Source organism: Mastomys coucha, unplaced genomic scaffold (assembly GCF_008632895.1).
Source record: "Mastomys coucha isolate ucsf_1 unplaced genomic scaffold, UCSF_Mcou_1 pScaffold12, whole genome shotgun sequence".
Lineage (NCBI taxonomy): Eukaryota > Metazoa > Chordata > Mammalia > Rodentia > Muridae > Mastomys > Mastomys coucha.
This window is the reverse complement of record NW_022196894.1, coordinates 47599867-47619746: the sequence shown is the minus strand read 5'-3', so window position 1 is coordinate 47619746 and position 19880 is coordinate 47599867. Positions and strand designations below refer to the sequence as shown.

Here is a 19880-nt window from a genome sequence, read left to right as displayed (position 1 = left end):
GAGCTGGTTCGAATAAGACCAACTTGACATCTACCATTGAACTGGTATGCTTAAGTAAATAACTTCTTCTCTCGGGTGTTCTGCTCCTAAATTGGAAAGGACATTGCTCTGTCTTATAACTTGATGGAATATAGAGGACTTGGAGGTACATAGAGGGAAACTTTGTTCACCTCAGGGACATAGGGATCCAGGGATCTAGGGCTCAGAGTTCATCCTCAGAGTTGACAGTACATTCCCCATGTCCTCGAGGCTCCTTTGTCCTGTGTGAATAGCTGAGTAAGGTTTGTCCCCCCTGACATCACAAGAGTTACATTTACACAGGACTTAAACTTCCACTGGAGTTTCTGTTATAGGTCATTTATCTTAAATCTGTCCCATTTTTCCAAAAATGTCTTTTTTTCTTATCGTTTCACAGGAGAATCGGCCCGATTCTCTATCTTGTTAATCCTTATGTTTAATTCAGATATTGGTCTGTGTCAAAATGACCATTCCCCTAATCTTAGTAATGCTTGTATTAATTGAAAAAAGAACCCCCAGTCTTTATCTCTCAGTGCCAATGCTTGGCACCTGGCAATATCCAAAAGGTTATGCTATCTCTGCCTTCTGTGGCTAGAGCAGAGCAACGCTAAGGCTAAATACTGTCTGAGAAGAATTACACCAGGGTTGGGAGACTGGAGACAGTTTTTAATGTGGAGCCATAGGATCACTCCCTCCCCTGGGACACAGATACTCAGAAGTTTGCTTTTTCAGTAAACTAATTCCTGTGATTGTGCGCGCCCCATGCCCCAGACTTAGAAACTTTGGATCCAGAGCAACAACACTGAATAAATAATATTTTCTTGCCTTTTTTTCCCTTCATGAAACAAATTAAAAGAAATGAAAAGGACATCCATCACTGAGGGAGCCCACATAGGTAAAGAGTACCCCTCAAAAGACTCTTAGACTCAACTCAAATAGTCTGTTTTAGAGGATTTTTTCTCATGTTATCAATGTTATTAAATTTTATTATGGGAAAATAAGTAACTAGTTTGCAAATAATAAATAACAAAATTTCTTTAAAATAATCCCCAAACCACCCAAAGACATCTATTTTTTGGTATGTATCAAATTCAGCATCATCAAATGGGATCCTACGTCAGGCATAGTCAAACCTACCTATAGTGCCAGCTACTGGGAGGCTGAAGGGAAAAAGATTGCTTGAGCCTAGGACTTTCAGACCCTCTAAGACAATTTAATACAATCTTATATTAAACATTTTAAAAAATGCTATTACTTTTCGATAACCCTTTTGCATTTGTGTCACAAATGTCAGTCTTGGCTTTGAACATTCAGAACAAAAAATGAGAATTTAATAAATTTCCCCATAAGAAAGAGATATTTAGGCTGGTTGGCAGGTAAGAAGGAATAGTCCTGTCAGACCTGGATGGGAAGTGGTCCATAAGACATGAGTGGTGATGATAGAAATACCTGCCCTATAGGAGTCCCAGTTCTCTGCCACTGATGCTTCACTGGCCCCTTATGCATTTCAGAATCCAATATTTCATAGACTCCCTTTTCTGATATCATTTTTAGCTAACGGTCTTCCCTGCCATCAACTTAGACATTTTATAGAAGTCAGCTTGTTCTAACATCCTGCTCTAGTAATCACTGTGATTCATATTAAAAATACTTCTGTAGCTGTATTGTCTGAGACGTGGCTTACTTTTGGTTTAAAGGCTAGAATTTTTAGATATCTTAAATCCCCAATGCTCAGATGAATATCCAATGGACAAAAGTCAAAGATTTTATCTAACTCATTCATTAATGAGAAAGTTAGTGAGATGGACTAATAGGTTCAAATGAGAATTCAAAGCAAGCGCATATGTAAGCATATGAGTGCTGGCATGAATAGATGAATACCACAGGGCAATGTTCAGTCTCATTGTATATTTGGTTTTCTCATTATGGACAAGAGAACCTTGTGTTGTGATGAATTTCTAGAAGTGACAGATTTGTAAAATGGCTCAAAGATGATAAAATACAGAGATGACTCCTAGACAGGATGTTCAGTAAGTTATCCTTTTTCATAGTTTAAAAGTCTTTTCTATTTGAAGTTTGTGTCTCCCTGATCAGCTACATGATCCTCTTCGCTGTAGCTAGGTGCCACTGAGCAATGTCGGTTTGTGCAACAGGACATTGTCATGCCAGGAATGATGGTGACAAGCTGGAGGCACAAGGGTTAAATATTTACCATACCAGAGAAGTTTTATTAAGAAAGTTTATCAAAGAGAATACATTGCCATTAGAAACAAAAATCTGGAAGGCAGAGTCACAGAAAGAGGGAAAGGGGACAATTGTCCATGCCTCCCTGGGAATCATAGTTCTTTTATAACAGTTGAGGGGAGTGTAAATCACATGTCATTTGTGTGGGGTCCATATTTGCTTGGATAAGCTGGAATCTCACTACCTTGTTCAGTAGTCAATAAATTTTGCTACTGTTTCTTTCTTCCTTCCTTTTTTTTTTTTTTAATAAGTTCATCATTTGGAGTTAGGTACCATAATGAGCAATTAAGAGTTATCCTTAAAAATCTTTGTATCACAGGTCATGGGGGTCAGGTTCTGTGCAATCAAGATGATTATTAAAACTTAAAAGTTCCACCTTTTATTTTTGGATTTTTTTTGTCTCCACAAGTACCTAATGAAGACGCTATCTTGTTCCAAAAATACTGTGATAGCCTATAGATCATCAATCAGTTAGTTTAGGAGACTATGGGGAGGGGAACTAGGAGAAGGTTGCCTTCCTGGGTCAGTTCCCTTAGTGACAGCAAAGGGCTCCAGATAACACTGGACACAAAACCCAAAGCCCAACTACCCACTTGCACTGCTTCATTAGCAGCATTAAGTCAGAAGGATCAGGACCTGTTTCCATAAAGTGAATTCTGAGGTCAGGAGGCTGCAGTAGGCGGAGCCAGAGGGGACAGAACCATGAGGAAACTGAGGTCACGACATTTGGGGGTTGGTTTTGGTTTGGGCGGTGCTGGCATAGAAACTAGGATCTTGCATATACTCCAAATTCAGTTTTAGTTCACAGACTTTTAAAGTTAGACAATCTGAATATTCAAATAGTCCCTGCCAGTATCAGTTTCACTGGGTGTAATTCGTCATCCAATTTTCACCCCAGTTTTGATAGAATATTCAGAGAAACCCTACCAACTCTCAGCAGGCAGTGTGTGTACAGATCTCCCAGGGTGCTGGACAGCCTCTGGAAAGTCTCAAGCTAAAGCACGGTGACCTTTATGATTAGAAGCCACCACCAAGCCCACAAAAAGGTCCTGTCTCCTGGGGAACATCATCCCTCTTAGATGGGAGGCAGAGTCCTCACAAAGTATATCAGGTAGTTTTTCTAGTCAGTCTCTGGATAGCCACCAGAAACAGTTTCCTCTAAATCATTTTAATTCTAGATTGAATGAAATGAAACACCCTGCCCTGCCTCCTTTGCTGGAACGGGGAAGTTCTATTGTATCCAAGACAGAGCTGGACCAAATCAAAGGTCTACAATTTGTAGACCTAGAAACCTGTTTTCCTAGGAAGGTGCAGGCTTCACAGAAGAATTGCACAAGGGCCACTGTGTAAATATCACACAAGTTCCTGGCAGTTCGTGAGTCAGGCCATTGTTATGCAGCTTCAGCATCTTGTGTTAGGGGGATTCCCAGGATTGCTCAAGTTTGAATGCTGTGCAGAAAAGCCTTCCAAAATAACAAATGCTGCCACTCTGACTTCAGACTTTCCTTCCCTCCATTTTCTCATCTCCACTAATAAACTCATGCATGTTATATAATTAGAGTGTGCTAGGGTACATATTTGCACCTTGTACGTGGTCTCGTAGACATTCTCAAGTTGTATCTGCGGGCTCATAAGCCGTGTGATCGCGGCAAGTTGCCTCATGGCTCTGGCTCTGTGTCAGTGAACTCATCTGAGCTAGGGGAAGGGGAGCCAGATGGTCTTTCAACTCCCTCTGACTTTATGCATACACATTCACCGCCAAACTAAGTGTGAGCTCTGAAAGGAAAGGTTGCCAAGAACCATGCGCTTGCCCAAGCTCTTGGAGAATGATGACATAGCACTTATTCCAGCCATTCAAGTGAAGGCAAATCTCACTTATATTAGTATTTACTTAAGAGCCATCTCCCGCTAGACACTAACCCTTATGCAGACAGCCCTGATGTCTTTCTCACCTTGGGCTGTAGCCACAGAAGCTTGCGGTAGCCCAAGCACATGAGTATGCTTCCAGTGCTCTGTCACTGCCCCTACATGGTAGGGCAGGCATGAACTTAACTATTTCACCCCTTGTGTTCCAACCTTGCCCTCCACCTCCACCTCCACCTCCAGGTCCTTGACAACTCTGCCAACCAACTGCTGACTAGGCCTGGCCCTGCTTAGTTCTATTCCAATTCTGAGATCACAGGAGATCAAAGTGTGTTCAGAATGGTTTGACCTTGGACGACCTTGGCTGAGGTAAATTCAGCAAGTCCAAGCCACTGCAGACATTCAGGTGAATATTAGTGGTGCCCGGAATCCTATCAAATTCTCCTTACCCAGGGCGAGCCCTTCCTGGTGTGGAGTGGTTCAGTTTTGTCTTTTGTTTTGGTTTGGTTTATTTTACTTTTAGTTTACCCGGATCTCTGAGTGCCTGTGTATGGATCTATGTATTACATGTATTCCTATGAAGCCCATAAGAGGTCTTCAGATACCATGGAACTGGTTACAAATGGCTGTGAGCCTCCATGATGATGCTGAGTGCCATACCTATGTCCTCTGCAAGAGCAGCAAGTGCTCTTACCCACTGAACCATGTATGCAGCTCTCTGGTGTGGAATTTTACCTAGGAGGAAAGAAAACACCAAGAAGTTTGGTCAGATCAAACCAGGACCAGGAGAATAACTTTTAAGACTTTGAATGAAGGCAGCCATAACAGAAGTATCCTTTTTTTTCTTTATTTTTTTCTCTTGACCATTTATTTAATTTCCCCTTGTCTGAGATGCCTATCACTCCTGTATGAGACAAGGTCTCACTGTGTAGGTCTGGAACTCAGCTAATAGCCCAGACTGGTTTCCAACTTATGATTTTTCCTCTTCCTTGGTGGAGGAGTTACAGCTGTGTGTCATCATATATGACTTTTATTTCTTTCTGTCTTTTTTCTTTTTCTCCCCTGTAATTTTTACTCTTCTCTTCTTTTAATATTTTTATTTTTTACATTTATTAATTTGTGTGTGTATGTGTGCACTTGAGTGCTCTTCATGCACATATGTACACACATGTGTGTGTATGTTTGTGTGTATGTACATGTGTGCATGTGCATGTGTATATGTGTGTATATGTGTGTATGTATGTTTGTGTTTGTGCATGTATGTGTGCACTCCCATGCCCGTGCATGCACATGTGTGTGCCCGTGTGTGCGTATATGTGTGTGTATGTATTTGTGTGTATCTGCATGTGTGTAAGTATATTGTATGTATTTGTGTGCATATGCATGTATGTATTTGTGTGTATGTGCATGTGTGTGTATGTGTGTGTATGCATGTGTGTGTACATGTATGTGTATGTGTGTGTATATGTATTTGTGTATATGTGCATGTGTGTGTACACTCCCATGTCCGTGCATGCAACTGCGGGTATATGTGTATGTGTGTATGTTGTATATATTTGTGTGTATGCGTGTATACATGTTTGTGTGTGTGTGTATGTATTTGTGTATATGTGCATGTGTGTGCATGTATGTGTATGTGTGTGTATGTATTTGTGTATATGCGCATGTACATGTTTGTGTGTGTGTGTGTGTGTGTGTGTGTGTGTGTGTGTACACGAGAGCCCGTTCTCTCCTTTCATTATGTGGATTCCACGGATTGAAGTTGCACCCCGAGGCTTGGCAGCAGACACCTTCACCCACTGAGCTGTTTCTATAGCTTTCCTCTTCCTTTCTTTGGTACTGAAGAGCTAATGGCCCAGAAATGCTGGACATCCAACTCATTTGTATAAAAATGGAGGAGCTGAGCTTTTCTGTAAAGCAGTGGATTTGCTATTTGCCTGCCTTGAGTAGCAGACCCAGCCACCCTTACTACTGCTTCTTCATGGCTCAACTCGGGGTGGTGAGAAGCTGGAAGGCATTCCAGAGATGCTTCGATGCTCTCTGCATCGTTACTCCGCATTCTATCTATCTCTGACCGACAGGAGACAGCTAGACCTGAGAAACACGTGTCCTCTCACCAGCACATGGGCCAAGGTACTTCACCTACCATGAAGCTAAACCTTAATGGCGGTTTTAAGCTTAGAAACATCCCCTGTGATTTCCACTGTGTTTTGTTTCATTCTGAAGTCTGTGATCTCAACCAGAGAGCTCTGAGAACATACAGAACTAGGAAGAGCCACAGTTGGAGGTCACTCTAGCAATGTGACTGCCTGTGGCAGAGAGAGACTTCAGCTGTTTTTTGACAGGTTCACTCTATGCCTCTGGGGCTTACATGCTTCCTAGGACTAATAAAAACTATGGTTTAACTAAAATATGGCTTCTCTGTAAACACTGTCCAGGAATTATGATCACAGCCAGTGTGCTCACAAACAAACAAATATGGTCACGAATGGGGTTTCTTTCCTTTGTTCAATCTTAGACTCCCAGTGCCACATCTTAGGAGCATATTTAACCATGTCAACATCCATTTTCAAGTGCATGGCAATTTATCTACATCACCAGGAAAGAATAAAAATGAACAGAATATGTCTTTTATAAATTACCGAACAGAAGATTTGTAATCATGGCAGGTATTTGAAGGTTACTTAGGGAAAGAAAAAAAGCATTTGTTTAAAATCTACAGAAAACAAAGACATTAGATTTTAAGTGTGTGTGTGTGTGTGTGTGTATGTGTATGTGTGTGTGTGTGTGTATGTGTGTGTGTTTGTGTGTGTGTGTAACTTCCACAAAGATGGGGAGTGAAGAAGTACAAATGATTGTAGAAGCCCCTTCTATTTCTAATAACGAGTAGCAGAACGGAAAAGGTTTGCTATGGGAAGCCCTGCTGTATCCCCTCAAAGTTCTTTGTATATTGTTAAGTGATTTGCATACTGTTGGGCCAACCAGCTCCCTGCCCAGCATTCTCCAGGCCTTTCTTCTATTTCTTGCTCCTGCCTTCTTCCACTAGGAATATAGTACTAATTAAGCTAGCAGGAAACACGGAGAACAAAAGACGCAGTGGCAGCACTCAAAGTCACCTCTTACTTTGAACATCATAAAGATCTGGGGACAGATCTGCTCTGTCAGCTTCTCAGGAGAAGAGTCCGCCGACATTATATTCTCTCCTCTAGAAAGAAAACCCATTCGAGGGATTATGAATGTTACCCCGAGTCCCAGTTTGAAGTTTAAATCTTTTCAAGCATGTAGTTATTAAGATGCCAAGTTCCCTCACTTAATTACAACCTTTATTATGGTATTGAATACTTTAAACACACTATTTATCACACCTGAAGAGCAGCTCTACTTTAATGGAGCACTCTCAGTGGGCCATCTATTGATTATCTTCTCGACTGCATTAATTCCTAGTAATCGCCCAGTGAACAGTCATTACCGGAAGTGCTTCCTGTGTACTCAGGGCTAGGTTGAAGGGATATTGATGGGCTTCTCAGTTAACAGCAGCTTCGGTGTCTGTGGTGATTCGGATGAATATGGCCTTCCTAGGTTCAGAACAGTTGATTCTCGATGCCCAGTTGGTAGAACTGTTTGCCAAGGGATTAAGAGATATAGTCTTGTTGGGCAACGTAGGTTACTGGAGGTGGCCCTTAAGGTCTCAAAAGCCCATGCCAAGGTCATGTGGCCCTCTTTCTGTCTTGTGGTGGTTGTCCTTTCAGGAAGTAAGCTCTTAGCTACTGCCCTGTCTGCTGCCATGCTTTCTGTCACAATGATCATGAATTCATCCTCCGAAACTGTAAGCCTCCAGATAAAGCCGTATTTTATAAGTTGCCTTGCTTACAGTATTATATCATAGCAACAAAAAAGTAACCAAACCCAGCTTCCCTCATACTTTTTTGAACAGTCGTTAGGGAACAGAGGCATCCTAGGCTCTCATGTAACTGGGGCAAAAGCTCTGTTAATAAAGTGTTTGCCTTGCAATCATGAGAATCTGAGTTGTATCCTCTAGAATCTATGAAGAAAACAGCTGGGTATGGTATCATGTACTTGTGATCCCAGCACTAAGGAGTTATGGGTAGAAGGATTCCTGAACCCAGGTAGGCAGCCAGCCTAGCCTACGCAGTCAGTGAGACACCCTATCTCAAAAGCACAGGAGGAAGTTGAGCCTGGAGTGATGCTTCTGTTGTTAAAGCACTTGTTATGCACGCACGAGGAGCTGAGTTCATATTTCCAGCACCCACTAAACATGACTATGAGACTATGAGCAACTGTAACCCCTAAGGTGGGGAATGGGGAGCTAAGCAGGTCCCTCTAGTCAGTCTAGTCCATGAGTTCTAAGATAAGTGAAGGGATCTTGTTCCAAAACAGAAGGTGCAGAATGAGCAAAGGAGAAATTCTGAAATCAGTCTCTAGCCTCCACAGGCAAATGTGCAGGTGTATACACACATACGCACACACACACATACACACCCACACATACACACACACAGAGAGAGAGAGAGAGAGAGAGAGAGAGAGAGAGAGAGAGAGAGAGAGAGAGAGAGAGAGAGAGGACACAATCCAAGATTGTTGGCACTGAAGAAATGACTAAGATTGCCCTCTGGCCTCAGCACACACATGTGTACATATAGATAAACATTTACACATGAACATACACACAGGTGAAACCCAGCAGACTCTTCCTTAACAGCTCTGTGGGACGAAGCCCACAGGTTTCTGACACCGAAACAGAGGGTCAAAGTCTGGTCCCAGTTGGAGGCTAGTGTTTTTGGAATTTCCATTAAGGGGAGAGCATGGGGACGGTCTTAGGACTTCGGTCTCATTTTATTGACTTTAATTCAAACATTGAATGAGCCCCTCGTTGACTAAGCAGACTTCAAAGGTTTTAATACCAGTTCAGGTTTTGAGAAAGAGGTTCCTGAGGGTCAGAGATGCACTGTGTGCTGTTGTCCAAACAGATAATGGCTGGTGGGTGGCAAGTCTGTCCTCTTTCCCAGAGAAGACTGGTTTAGTAAAAACAGCATGCTAATGAGAGAGACAGAAGGGCCAAGTCCACAGCTGTTGATGCAGCCTTTCCTTAGTGAAGGCGGGGTTTCCCTGTAGACCTGGGATCTCCCCATGACCTGTGTCCTCTAGCGCTTTTGTATAACCCATTGGGCAGCCTCTTTATAGGACTGTGCAGAGCCTGCCCACCACGGGCATTTTATAAATGAACTGTCTCCTCTAATTTAATTCCAGCACAGTGCCAGCAGCAGCCAGAGCAGCAACACATTTGCAAAGCTGAATAATGAGTAGCTTGGTTGGCTGGCTGTTTCTTTTCAAAGTTCCCCTTTTGCCTCTGAGAATCCCACTCAGAGAGGCCACTCCCTTCTTGGACTTCCTTTCCCAGAGCTAAGGGTGAAACTCAGACCCAAAAAGACAAACATGGTACTTATTCACTTATAAATGGATATTAGCTGTAAAGTAAGGGCTAACTGTGATACCATACAGGCCCAAAGAGGCTAAGTAACAGGGATGGCTCAAGGCAGGGATGCATGGATCTCCCCAGGAAGGGGAAATAGAATAGATTTTGCAAGTAGACTGGGGTGGGGTGGGGGATGGGAACAGGAGGGATCAGGTGGGAGGAGAGAGTGCTAGGAGAGATGACTGGAACTGGAGAGCATTTCAGGGGTGAGGTAGAAACCTAGTGCAATGAGAACTCCCTAGACTCTATCAGTGTGACCCTAGCTAAGACTCCATGTAGTAGGGGATATGGAGGGAGTCTGGACTAACCATCTTCTGTAATCAGGCAACGTTTCCAGTGGAGGGACTGGGACATCAACCCAGCCACAAAACCTTTGAGGTACAATTTGTCCTGCCTCCAAGATGTTGGTGGATTTCAATGTGACCATCCCGTAATGCTTGCCATAGTACAATAACAACAAGGATGATAATTTTTAAAAAAGGACCCTCTGTTTATTAAACATTTACTAATGTGGGTAGCACAGTGCTTTATATATTATTTCATTGAATTCTAACAGCACCCTAAGTCAGGCATGGTCATCCCCCTACTAATGAGAGTAAGCATCAGCTGTTGTGACATATAATCGCACAGTTTCTAGCTGCCCAAGCAGCAGAGCCTAACAACTCAGGGTTCCTAAAGGAAGCTGCCATGTAAAAGCTTATGGCTGCCTCCTCCCTCTACTCTCACTGACCTTGATTTGACAAGTCTTGGTTGAAGCCCAAGTGTCGGCAACTTCTTAAATTACTTCTTATCTATAGCTCACATTACTCCGTAGATGAGTTAAAGGAACAGGAAAGGCTAAAACCTACAGCAGTGGCTTGAATGGTGTTGCCTGCAATCTGCAGGAATCAGAGAGTGAGACAGGAACTGGCTAGACCTGGTTTGTGAGCTCCTGCTAGGTCTAACCCTTTCACCATCCATCTAGCACCGTTGGGAAGCCATTCATTATTTACACCCTCATACTGGTGCGTTGGGTAGCATTTTAAATCCCCCTTTCCTATTTGTAGTAAGAAAGCCACTACGCTCTATGAGCAGCGCTTGAGGTCCCTGGAGGCTGGTGGAAGCGTTTTTTGGAGGTTAGCAGGAACCAGAGCCCTGCTGGCTTCATTGCCTTCCCTGCGTTTATGCTTGACACCAAGGTCATAAATCCTAAGGGTGTCTTGGGGTTGGCAGGACTACAGCAGAGACTGTGCAGAAACCCAGGGCAAAATGCTGGCCTGCTGCTCATCTCACCCTGATTAGCATAGCTGCTCTCATTTTGCAACTTAATCCTCACTAAAAGGGAAGTACTACAGTTAAAAATTTTTAAGGGGAAAAAAAGCCTCTTCTCTCAGTATTTTAACCTTTTTAAGATTCTTCTGCTTAGTGTAACTCTCTACTATCCCACTTATTCTAAATTTATCCCTGCCACTTGTTACTCTGGCCCTACCTGGGGGTGCGTCTGCCGTGTTTGGACCCTTGAGTGTGCAAGTTGGGTTCTCTGTAGTTTCCCTTGGAGCACGCAGCCTGTCTCTCCTTGAAAAATCACATTTTCCTGAAGAGCTCCCACTGTCCTTGCTCTCTCGGCTCTAATGCCCAGCCTCGGTGCAGGCATGGAGTTCCTTTCCTTAAGTATTTCCAGGAGCTCAAGGAACGTCCTGCAGCCAATGCAGGAGAAGCTCTGTCTCAGGCTTTATATTTTTGAAATCTTCCTAACTCTCTCCTTCACCCTGGGCTGTGGGGGAGGGGTTGCACCTTGGTACTATTCAGGGCGGAGGACCCATAAAGTTATTTAAATTATTAACTAGATATATTCATTTGAGGCTAGGAAGATCACCCAGTGAACTGTCTGGTTCTGTGCCAGGAGGAAGCCTCTTCCCTGGCTGTAATTGGCAAGCCCAATCTTGGGCAGGTTCCGTGCAGGTAGCTTTTGTGATTTTAAGATCGCACTGGCTATATCATACCCAGAAAACAACATTTCAACAGCCCCGCCCCTTCATTCCTTTTGCATTCACTCCTCCTTTCCCACAAGGTTCTCCGAGTGATTTTAATGGAAACCACTCTCTTTCCGATGTTCCTCATATCTTTCTTCCTGGGGACTCAGAGGTCAGTAGAGACCCAAGTAAAAGACCCGCCAGATGCTGCATATGGAAGCTCACTGATGACTGACATCATCATATATACGCAGGCTCTTTCTTCCTTTGCTTTGGAAATGACTCAGTTCTTCATGTGAGTATACTCCATGTCCCTGAGTGCTCCTGGGTGCCCCGTGGTAGGTGACTTTGGTGGAAGTATGCTGTAGACACAGCCTTCAAATTGACCAAGGCTAAAACGGCTGTCTGTCTTCAGGGTCCCCAACCTCCCGAATCACTGATTTAGAAAAGCCTACTAGAAGACATGAGTCTTCTAGACTAAAGGAGACTGCATATGCCAGTTGCTTATTTGCAGTTTCTTATGGTCCCAACCTTGGCATCAGCCCTGCCATCTTTCCTTCATGCCCATATCACTTCTCAAAGGCACCTAATCCTGATGGTTTAGCTTTTAGAATCCACTGGGAGGAAGACCATGCCCCCGCACCCCCCACATCCCAACTCTCCTGCCCTGGTCCAAACACCATCATCTCTTCGATCAGCTTCAACACGGCTCCTGTGTTTCACCTTTTGTTGCTCTTAACCGAAGTTAAATCATGCCACTTCCGCCCACTGTTCAGTACCTCCTACCATTGGCTTTCCAAGTCACCTGACATGAAATGAAATCTAGCTATGGGGCCATCTTTTTGAATCCCTCTCCTGTTTCTCTAGCTCGCTCTATTTAAGTTACAGGGCATCTGAAATCTTTCTCTGCTAGTGATGTTCCCCAAACTATTATTCAAATACATGCTCAGTTATTTTGCACTGGTTTCCAAATCCAGACTTATCACCGTAAGTCCTTGTTTTCTCATCAATCAACTAACACAATGTGAAAGATCCCTAGGTACAACCCCAGAAGAAATCATTATGGGAAGTTCCCTTTTTTTATTTGGTTCAGACAGGTTATAGATTATAGCAAGTGGAAGAAATGTGTCCACTTGCTAATAAGAATATCTCAAAGGGATATCTAGATGAACCCTGGGCAAGGTCTGACAACCATTTATGACCACTAAGAAGCAACTGAAGTGTGAATTTACTTTGAAAAATGACTATTAGTAATGAAAATGTCAAGCAGACACTGACATTCTGTAACGGGAGTCGATAGATTCACCTTTTTACCAGGCCGCAGCACTCAAAGAGAACAGGCTCTGCTTTTCCCCAGGATTAAAACCTATTTGAGACTGTGGCTGGAAGCCCGCATAGCAGGAGCCCAGAAAGGAACTATGGAGCTATTTAAATTATGGCTCTACATGTCTGTAAATTACTCTTAGAATCTGAGCAGGGCCAGCCTGACCACTTGAATGTACTCCTTTTCTAGTGGGAATATTTCCCAGATTGGCTGAGACACATTGATACAAAATTCATGTGCATATGTGAAGCATGCGTTTTGGTGCCATCTCATTGCTGTCTGTTTATGTAGTATATGTTTATCTAGGATTAAGCATAAAAGACATTTAGGAACTTTGGCCTGGTGCCAGCTTGAATGGTAGACTAGAGGTTAAGGCAGAGTTTACTATTCATAGGATCCCAAGCTCCTCCTCCTCTGGGCCCATTAGTTGAGTATACCTGCACATTTCCTTAATTACTTAGATCCCCTCAACAGCTACACGCTAACAACTCTCAGAATTTGCTGCCGGAATGTAAATACATGTACCAGCTAACTTTTAAAAACTCACAGCTCTAAATAATCAATGCCTGAGGTGAGGAATAAACACTAGCCGGTGCTTATCTCTACATAGTCTCACCTTACAGTTAACCATGTATTTAATCTCTCTTTCAGAATGGCATATATCAAAAAGGAAGAGAATCGTTAAAGTTTCCACATTTGCTTCATGCCCTCCCTAGCACACGCTTAGGGCCTTCTTTGATAGAGCAGTCAGGCTGCCAGCAGAGAGTTCTCTGAGGAGGAAGACATACTCTACTCTTGAGGAAAAACCCTGTCATATGTAAGGGCCAGCTGCTTGCCTCTGGCTGAGCTGAGAGAGGAAATTTAACCTGTAGCCATTTGTTGATAGGCATCTACCTCTCCTCTTCCTTTTTGCCTTCTCTTTTTCTGTTGCAGATGCAGGGGCGGGGGTTTTGAATAAGGATTAAAATAAACTGAGAAGGTATTGAAAGTTTGAAACTAGAGAGAAGAGTCTAGATGTAAATAACATCTTTCAGGTTATTTCTGAGTCGCTTCTATGTATATCTGCTTGCCTCTTTTCAAATGCAATGAGCATCGTTATTCCTGTTACCTATGGTATGCCTGGCCCAATGCTAATCACTGGCGATGTTTAGGAAATTAAACAGAACATTTCTTCAAAGGGACTCCTTAGGCTATGGGGTCATTCATATAAGCAATCATTTTCTAAAGCAGATCACCAAATATACTCATAATTAAAACAGTCATATGCTCATAACTATTGTCGAGTAACACAATAATAGAGAAAGTGGTAAGATTAGCCTGTTTGTAAGAATTGAAAGCCTTCAGTGGTTCTAGGCTTTTCCCATGCATGTGTAAATGTAGCTTATGTGTGCACTCCCAGGGTTCTTCAGATTTCTAGAAGGACTTCCGTATTCACTTTCATTCACAGCTAAAATTTATTACAATGAAAAGATAGAGCAAGATCTGCCAAGACAAAAGTTCATGGCACAAATCCTAAAAGAAGCTAAGTAGAGCTTCCAGTGATAGTGTTGCATCTTCATTCTTCAAGATGACCTGGGGAGTGCCATCTCTCAGGGGAACACTTTAGAGACTCAGTGTTCAATATCTGAATTGGGAGTTGATGTCATGGACAGTCTTGCTATGACTGGTACATATCAAAATTTTAGACTCCCAGAAGGAAAGCAGATGGTCAACAGAAAAGCCCCTATTATTCATAGAAGTAGGCATAATGTGCCACTCTATCTGGTGGAGATGATGAGAACTCCTCCATTTCTAGTTCTCTGCTGCTATTCTAATGTGCAAACCATGATGTCAGTAACATAGACCAGGGATGCAGACCTTCCAGGGTATAGCAGCACAGCCAATCAAGGACCATGCCAGATTATGTATGTCTCTAATTCTTGCCTGTGGTTATATTTCATTTCCTATACAGATGGTGTATTTTTCATTCTTGTATAGGCAGATATTTTTTAAATGGTATTACCCCTGTACCTGCAGTATTCCTGTATATGTTTTACACAGGCATCTAGATACAGTATTCCTGGTGTTATTCAACTTGATAAAGAAGAAAGGTTGGAATTTTAGTGGATTTACAAGAATGTAGAAAGAGTATGGGTAAGAGGAGAGTTAGGAGGCTGATGACAAGGTCCAAACTAAATCATGGAATAGAACTTGGCAATGAGCAGAAGTGGTATGGACATCAGTGGAAGGCAATAGAATAGTCCCTAGTGATGGATGGAAGGTGGAAAGTGAGCCAGGAGTAAGTGAAGGTGATATAGCTATATGGCCTGAAAGTCAGCAAGAAGACAGGCTGTAAGGACATCAACTGTGGGGAAGATACAGGACTCAGAGGGAAGATGGTGGGCACTTGGATTTTCAGTTATTCTCCCATCATTCATTCATCCATGTTAGGCATGTGTTACATGTCACTCTGCTGGTGCTTATCATTAGAACATTTTTTTTTCTTTTCCCTTTTTGTTAGCTAGCAATGATATTCAATGTAGATTTTAGATAACTTGGCCATTCATTAACTTCATTGCAATTCTTTTGTGAATGGCACACAGCTCAATAGAAGCTGCAGAGAGTGACGATGAGTCAGGTCTCAGATGCTCGGATAATTTGCACACACTTGAGACTACAAACAGGAAAAGCGAGGGGGAAAGAATTATGAAAGCTGAGAAGATCGCTCTTGTGTCTGGGTTTCCAGGTAGACTCCTTTCAGAGCTCCCATCTCAGACAGGTGCCGTTCATGTACACATGAACAGGTGATCTGCCCACCCCACCCCCCACTCCTGCCACACACACCCCATCCCCTACCCCCCCACCCCGCTGGCAGAGTCCTTTCTTCTGCACACTGCTGAGTTGCCCTGCGTGGGCATCCATGTGATGTGGGAGAGAAGGCAGTAAGCAGCTCTCTCTATTTGGTTCATTGATTTTTCTCTCCCTTTCACACCAGTCTCTCCTTCCTGCCCTGGGAGCCTAAATGTACACATCATTTGGGCACAACTTGAAGGATAAGGGAAATTTTATTCTCATAGGGTTTTATGCATCCATTCAATAGGCATTGAGCGCTATATGCATCTTATTTGGCAACTTGTTTGAATTTATATTGGTGGATGTGTCTGGATGGAGTTTAGTTGACTGGGAGAGCATCAGTAATATTCATTCATTTGCACCCAGTATGTATGAGTGGGAGATCATTCTTCATTCATTTGCACTCAGTATGAATGGGGCATGCGGTCTCACAACTTCTTTGTGAAAAAAGACTTTCCTTCTTCTTAAACTCATTTTTAGGGGGAGAAGTCACTTTCTTTTTCCTCCTTAGTTACTTGAGTTGTCTTTTGTTTTCCGTTTCATGCATCTTCAAAGTTGAGTTCCATTCTCCAGAGAAGATACATACATAGCCTATAAACATTTGAAAGGGATCACTCAGAATCATTGGTTATTAGGGAAACGCAAATCAAACTCACAATGAGGTATCATTCCCCACTCATTAGGACAGCTCTCACAGAAACCCCAGACAACAGCAAGTTCAGGGAGGATGTGGAGAAATCAGAGCTCTTGTACATCGCTGGATGGAAAATGAAAGAAGCCTGTTGCTGTAGAAAATAATGGGGTAGTTCCCCCTAAATTAAACCTAGAGTTACCCTGAGAGTCAGCAATTCTGAGTAGGAATTGGAGAGCAGGTCCGAGTGGCTCTTTTTGCACTTAGTGCTCCAGCAGTGCTGTTCATGGTCATGCGAAGTGGAAACCTCCCAAAAGCCCACTGAGAGATGAGTGATCAATGAAATGTGATACATCCATTTCAATAACTCAACTTTAAGTGAATTCTGACATATGTTGCAACCTTGATAAACACCATTCCCGATGAAACTGTTTTTGACTCAAAAGGAAAAATCACTGTATAGCTCTATTTACTAGATTCTTAGACTGGTCAGATTCATAGACAGGTAGCAAGATGGAGGAGGCCAGGGTCTAGGAACAGGAGGACATGAGCAATTAGCTATCATATACTTGTTTAAAAAAAAGGTTTCAGTTTGGAAAAATGTGAAAAGTTCTGAGGTTGGGCGCAGTGATCCTAACACCAGGAGAGTTAAGGCAAAAGGACTATGCCATTGAGGTCAGCCAGAACTACATAGTGAGAACTTATCTAAAAATTAAGGAAAACCAAAGTCTGAAAGCAAATTGTGATGATGGAGGTGGCTGTACATACCTAATATCCTTGAACCATCCACTTAAAAATGGTTAAGATGGGGTGGTGGAACGGTGGGAAATAGTTCAGTTGGCATACCTGTATGACGACCTGAGTAAAAATGGCAAGATGGTTGTGGGCACCTGCAATTCCGGTGCTTGGGAGGCAGATACAGACAGACAGCTTAGCTGAGTCCCTGAGTTTCAGATGAGTAAGAGACTCTGTCAGTAAGCATGATGAATAGTCCCTGAAGAACAGCACCCAGTGTTGATTTGACAATATGCATTTCACTCTAAGTGACTGTTACTACTATTTAAAAAATTCAGTAAAAGTAATATAGTCAAGACTTGCTGAGTTATAGTTACTATTGTTGTGATGAAACACCTTGACCAAAAACAACTTGGGGAGGAAAGGATTTAGTTGGCATGCATGTGCTGCGTCATAGGCCTTTGAGAGAAGCCAAGGCAGGAACTCAAACCAGGAGTTGAGCCTGGAGGTGGGAGCTGATTCAGAGGCCATGGAGGAGTGCTGCTTACTTGCTTGCTCCTCATGGCTTACTTTTATAGAACCGAGGACTATCAGCCTAGGGAGGTATCATCCACAATGGGCTGGGCCCTTCCACATCAATCACTAATTAAGAAAAATGTTCTAGGACCTGCTTACAGCCTGATCTCATATAGAGGCATTTTCTCAATTGAGGTTGCCTCCTCTCAGATGACAGACAGCTTGTGTGACGTTTACACAAAACTAACCAGAGCCCTGAGTAGATGTGACCTTTGGCCATAGATACTTCCCTTCCCTTCTTTCTCCTTGTAGCACTTCCTCTAACCCTGAGCTGTGTCGCAATCGCTGACCCTCAATAGCTACGCAAGCCAACCCTATAGGTTTCCCTGTGTCTCTATTGAAGCTTATCTGTAATTTTAAATGTCAGGCTTTATCTCCTAATAAAGAAGGTCTTCTTGGGCCGCTAAAACTATGCCCTTAGACTTCCCGTGCCTTCCCAGAGAACTGAAGTCATGAAAGAGAAGTCATCCTGGACATTTCAAATAAAGAAAAATCTAATTTAGAAGTGAAGCTTAGGGGCAACCATTACCTCTGACACGAGGTACTGAAATCTTCCCCTCCAGGAGCCTCCTTACCTCTGACTCTTGACCCTTGCTGCCTAGTCAGATGTTACACAAGCCAGCAGTCATAGGCCATGGCCCTGGACAGATATGCTACCATTGCCACCTCTGTGGAATTATGCAGGACTGTGTGTCTGCCTCGCCGCTGGGGTGCCTGGAGCACCACCTACAGGCCACTCAGGAGAGGTAGGACGCAGTCCATAATGGAGGTCTTCAGATTGTGTTTCCATGGGTAGAAACCCTCAGAGGCTGGGAAGATTGTGGCGGGTTCCCAGGTTCCTCTGTTCTGAGGCACTGTTGAGATACCGCTGGGGGTGGGGAATAGAGGTCCACAGTCCGTGCTTCCCCTTTGGTCATCCACGTGCCAGTCAGGAAGGGGAAGGCAGATCCAGGGACTGGGGCGGAACGGGGTTTAGTTCCAAGTGAGTGCTCAGAGGAGCTGGGAGAGAGAAGGCCTTCTCCGGGAGATTTAGACATGGCTCTTTATGACTAACCCACCACCCCATCCTTGATGAAGAGATAGTCCTTGTTGGTCCAAACTGCTTTATCATTTTATTTCATGGCCAATGTAAATATACACACCTTACTCAGAGTGAACCAGAGATTAAATACCTTTTGTAGGAAGGAATGCCCAGAAAGGGAAGCTCAATGGCTGAACACTCGGGGCATATCTAGATAGCTCATTAGCAAAGAGAACTCCAGATTTTTATGCTAAGTGACTGATTGCCAAGGTCCTCTCAGTGAGGTGCCGGTAGTTACACATTCCAGAGTAGGTAGAGTTTGGCCCGTGCCTACCTTACTCAATTCTGTGTTTCCTGGGGTTTGAGCTCCCTCAACATGACCAGTTCTTCTGTCTGGTGGCACGGTCCACTTGCCCCTCAGAGTTAGCGTTTGATTTTTGCTACCCAGCTGCAGATTGCCCACTCTTTTCCCACAAGGGTAGCCCTTGGACATAATCTATAATGGAACCCACTGGCAGAGGAGTCTGGGAGAAGGAGTTTACATTTTTTTAGCCCTTGTCATCCCACAGAGCACACATGGAAAGTTTGCTGCTGTGCACAGCAGGCAATTTCTTGCAGGGACCCAGTCTCAAGCAATAGCTAGACTGAGTGCGTTGCTTTGCATAGATGAGGAAGGTTCTCCTCTAGAAGGATCATGGCTCTTATGTCACACAAGCACGTTTTATGATCCTTGTGTCCTAGGGCAACAGCAGCAGTAGCCCCAGCTCCTCCAGAAGGACACCCATGCTCTGTGATATACCTTAGACCTTACACCACCCAGCCTGTGAAGGAAGGTTTGTAATTTGCACTTTAAACATTAGGTTGGACAAGTGACAGAACAACTGATTAACGGGGCTGCTGTCCAAATACAAGCCTGATGGACTCCTGTCACATCTTAATCTTCTGAGCTTGGATTTTTAATTCCCAGGGCTACTGGAGTTTCAGCATGATCCGGGATGCCCATGTACACTTTTATGTTTAGTTCCTCATCCGCAGGAATACTGCCTTCATTCTTCCACACTGGCTCCTGTTTCCTTCCTTTCTTTTCCTTCTCTTCTTCCCTTCTTTTTTTGTAACTTTGGTTGAATTTGTTCTTTGACAACTCAATTGAATCAATGGATATAGTGCACTCTGCCTCTCAAATCTCCTCC

The 19880-nt window shown here is 43.3% G+C and overlaps 1 long non-coding RNA gene across 1 annotated transcript; it reads right to left on the bottom strand.

Moving 5' to 3' along the window:
* Positions 1–15920: 15920 nt before the first annotated feature.
* On the bottom strand, positions 15921–17252 carry LOC116086443. Its single transcript, XR_004116927.1, has 2 exons — positions 17205–17252; positions 15921–16318 (listed from the first exon to the last, which is right to left on the bottom strand). It is a non-coding gene; the product is annotated as an uncharacterized LOC116086443 (long non-coding RNA).
* Between the last annotated feature and the right edge of the window lie 2628 nt (positions 17253–19880).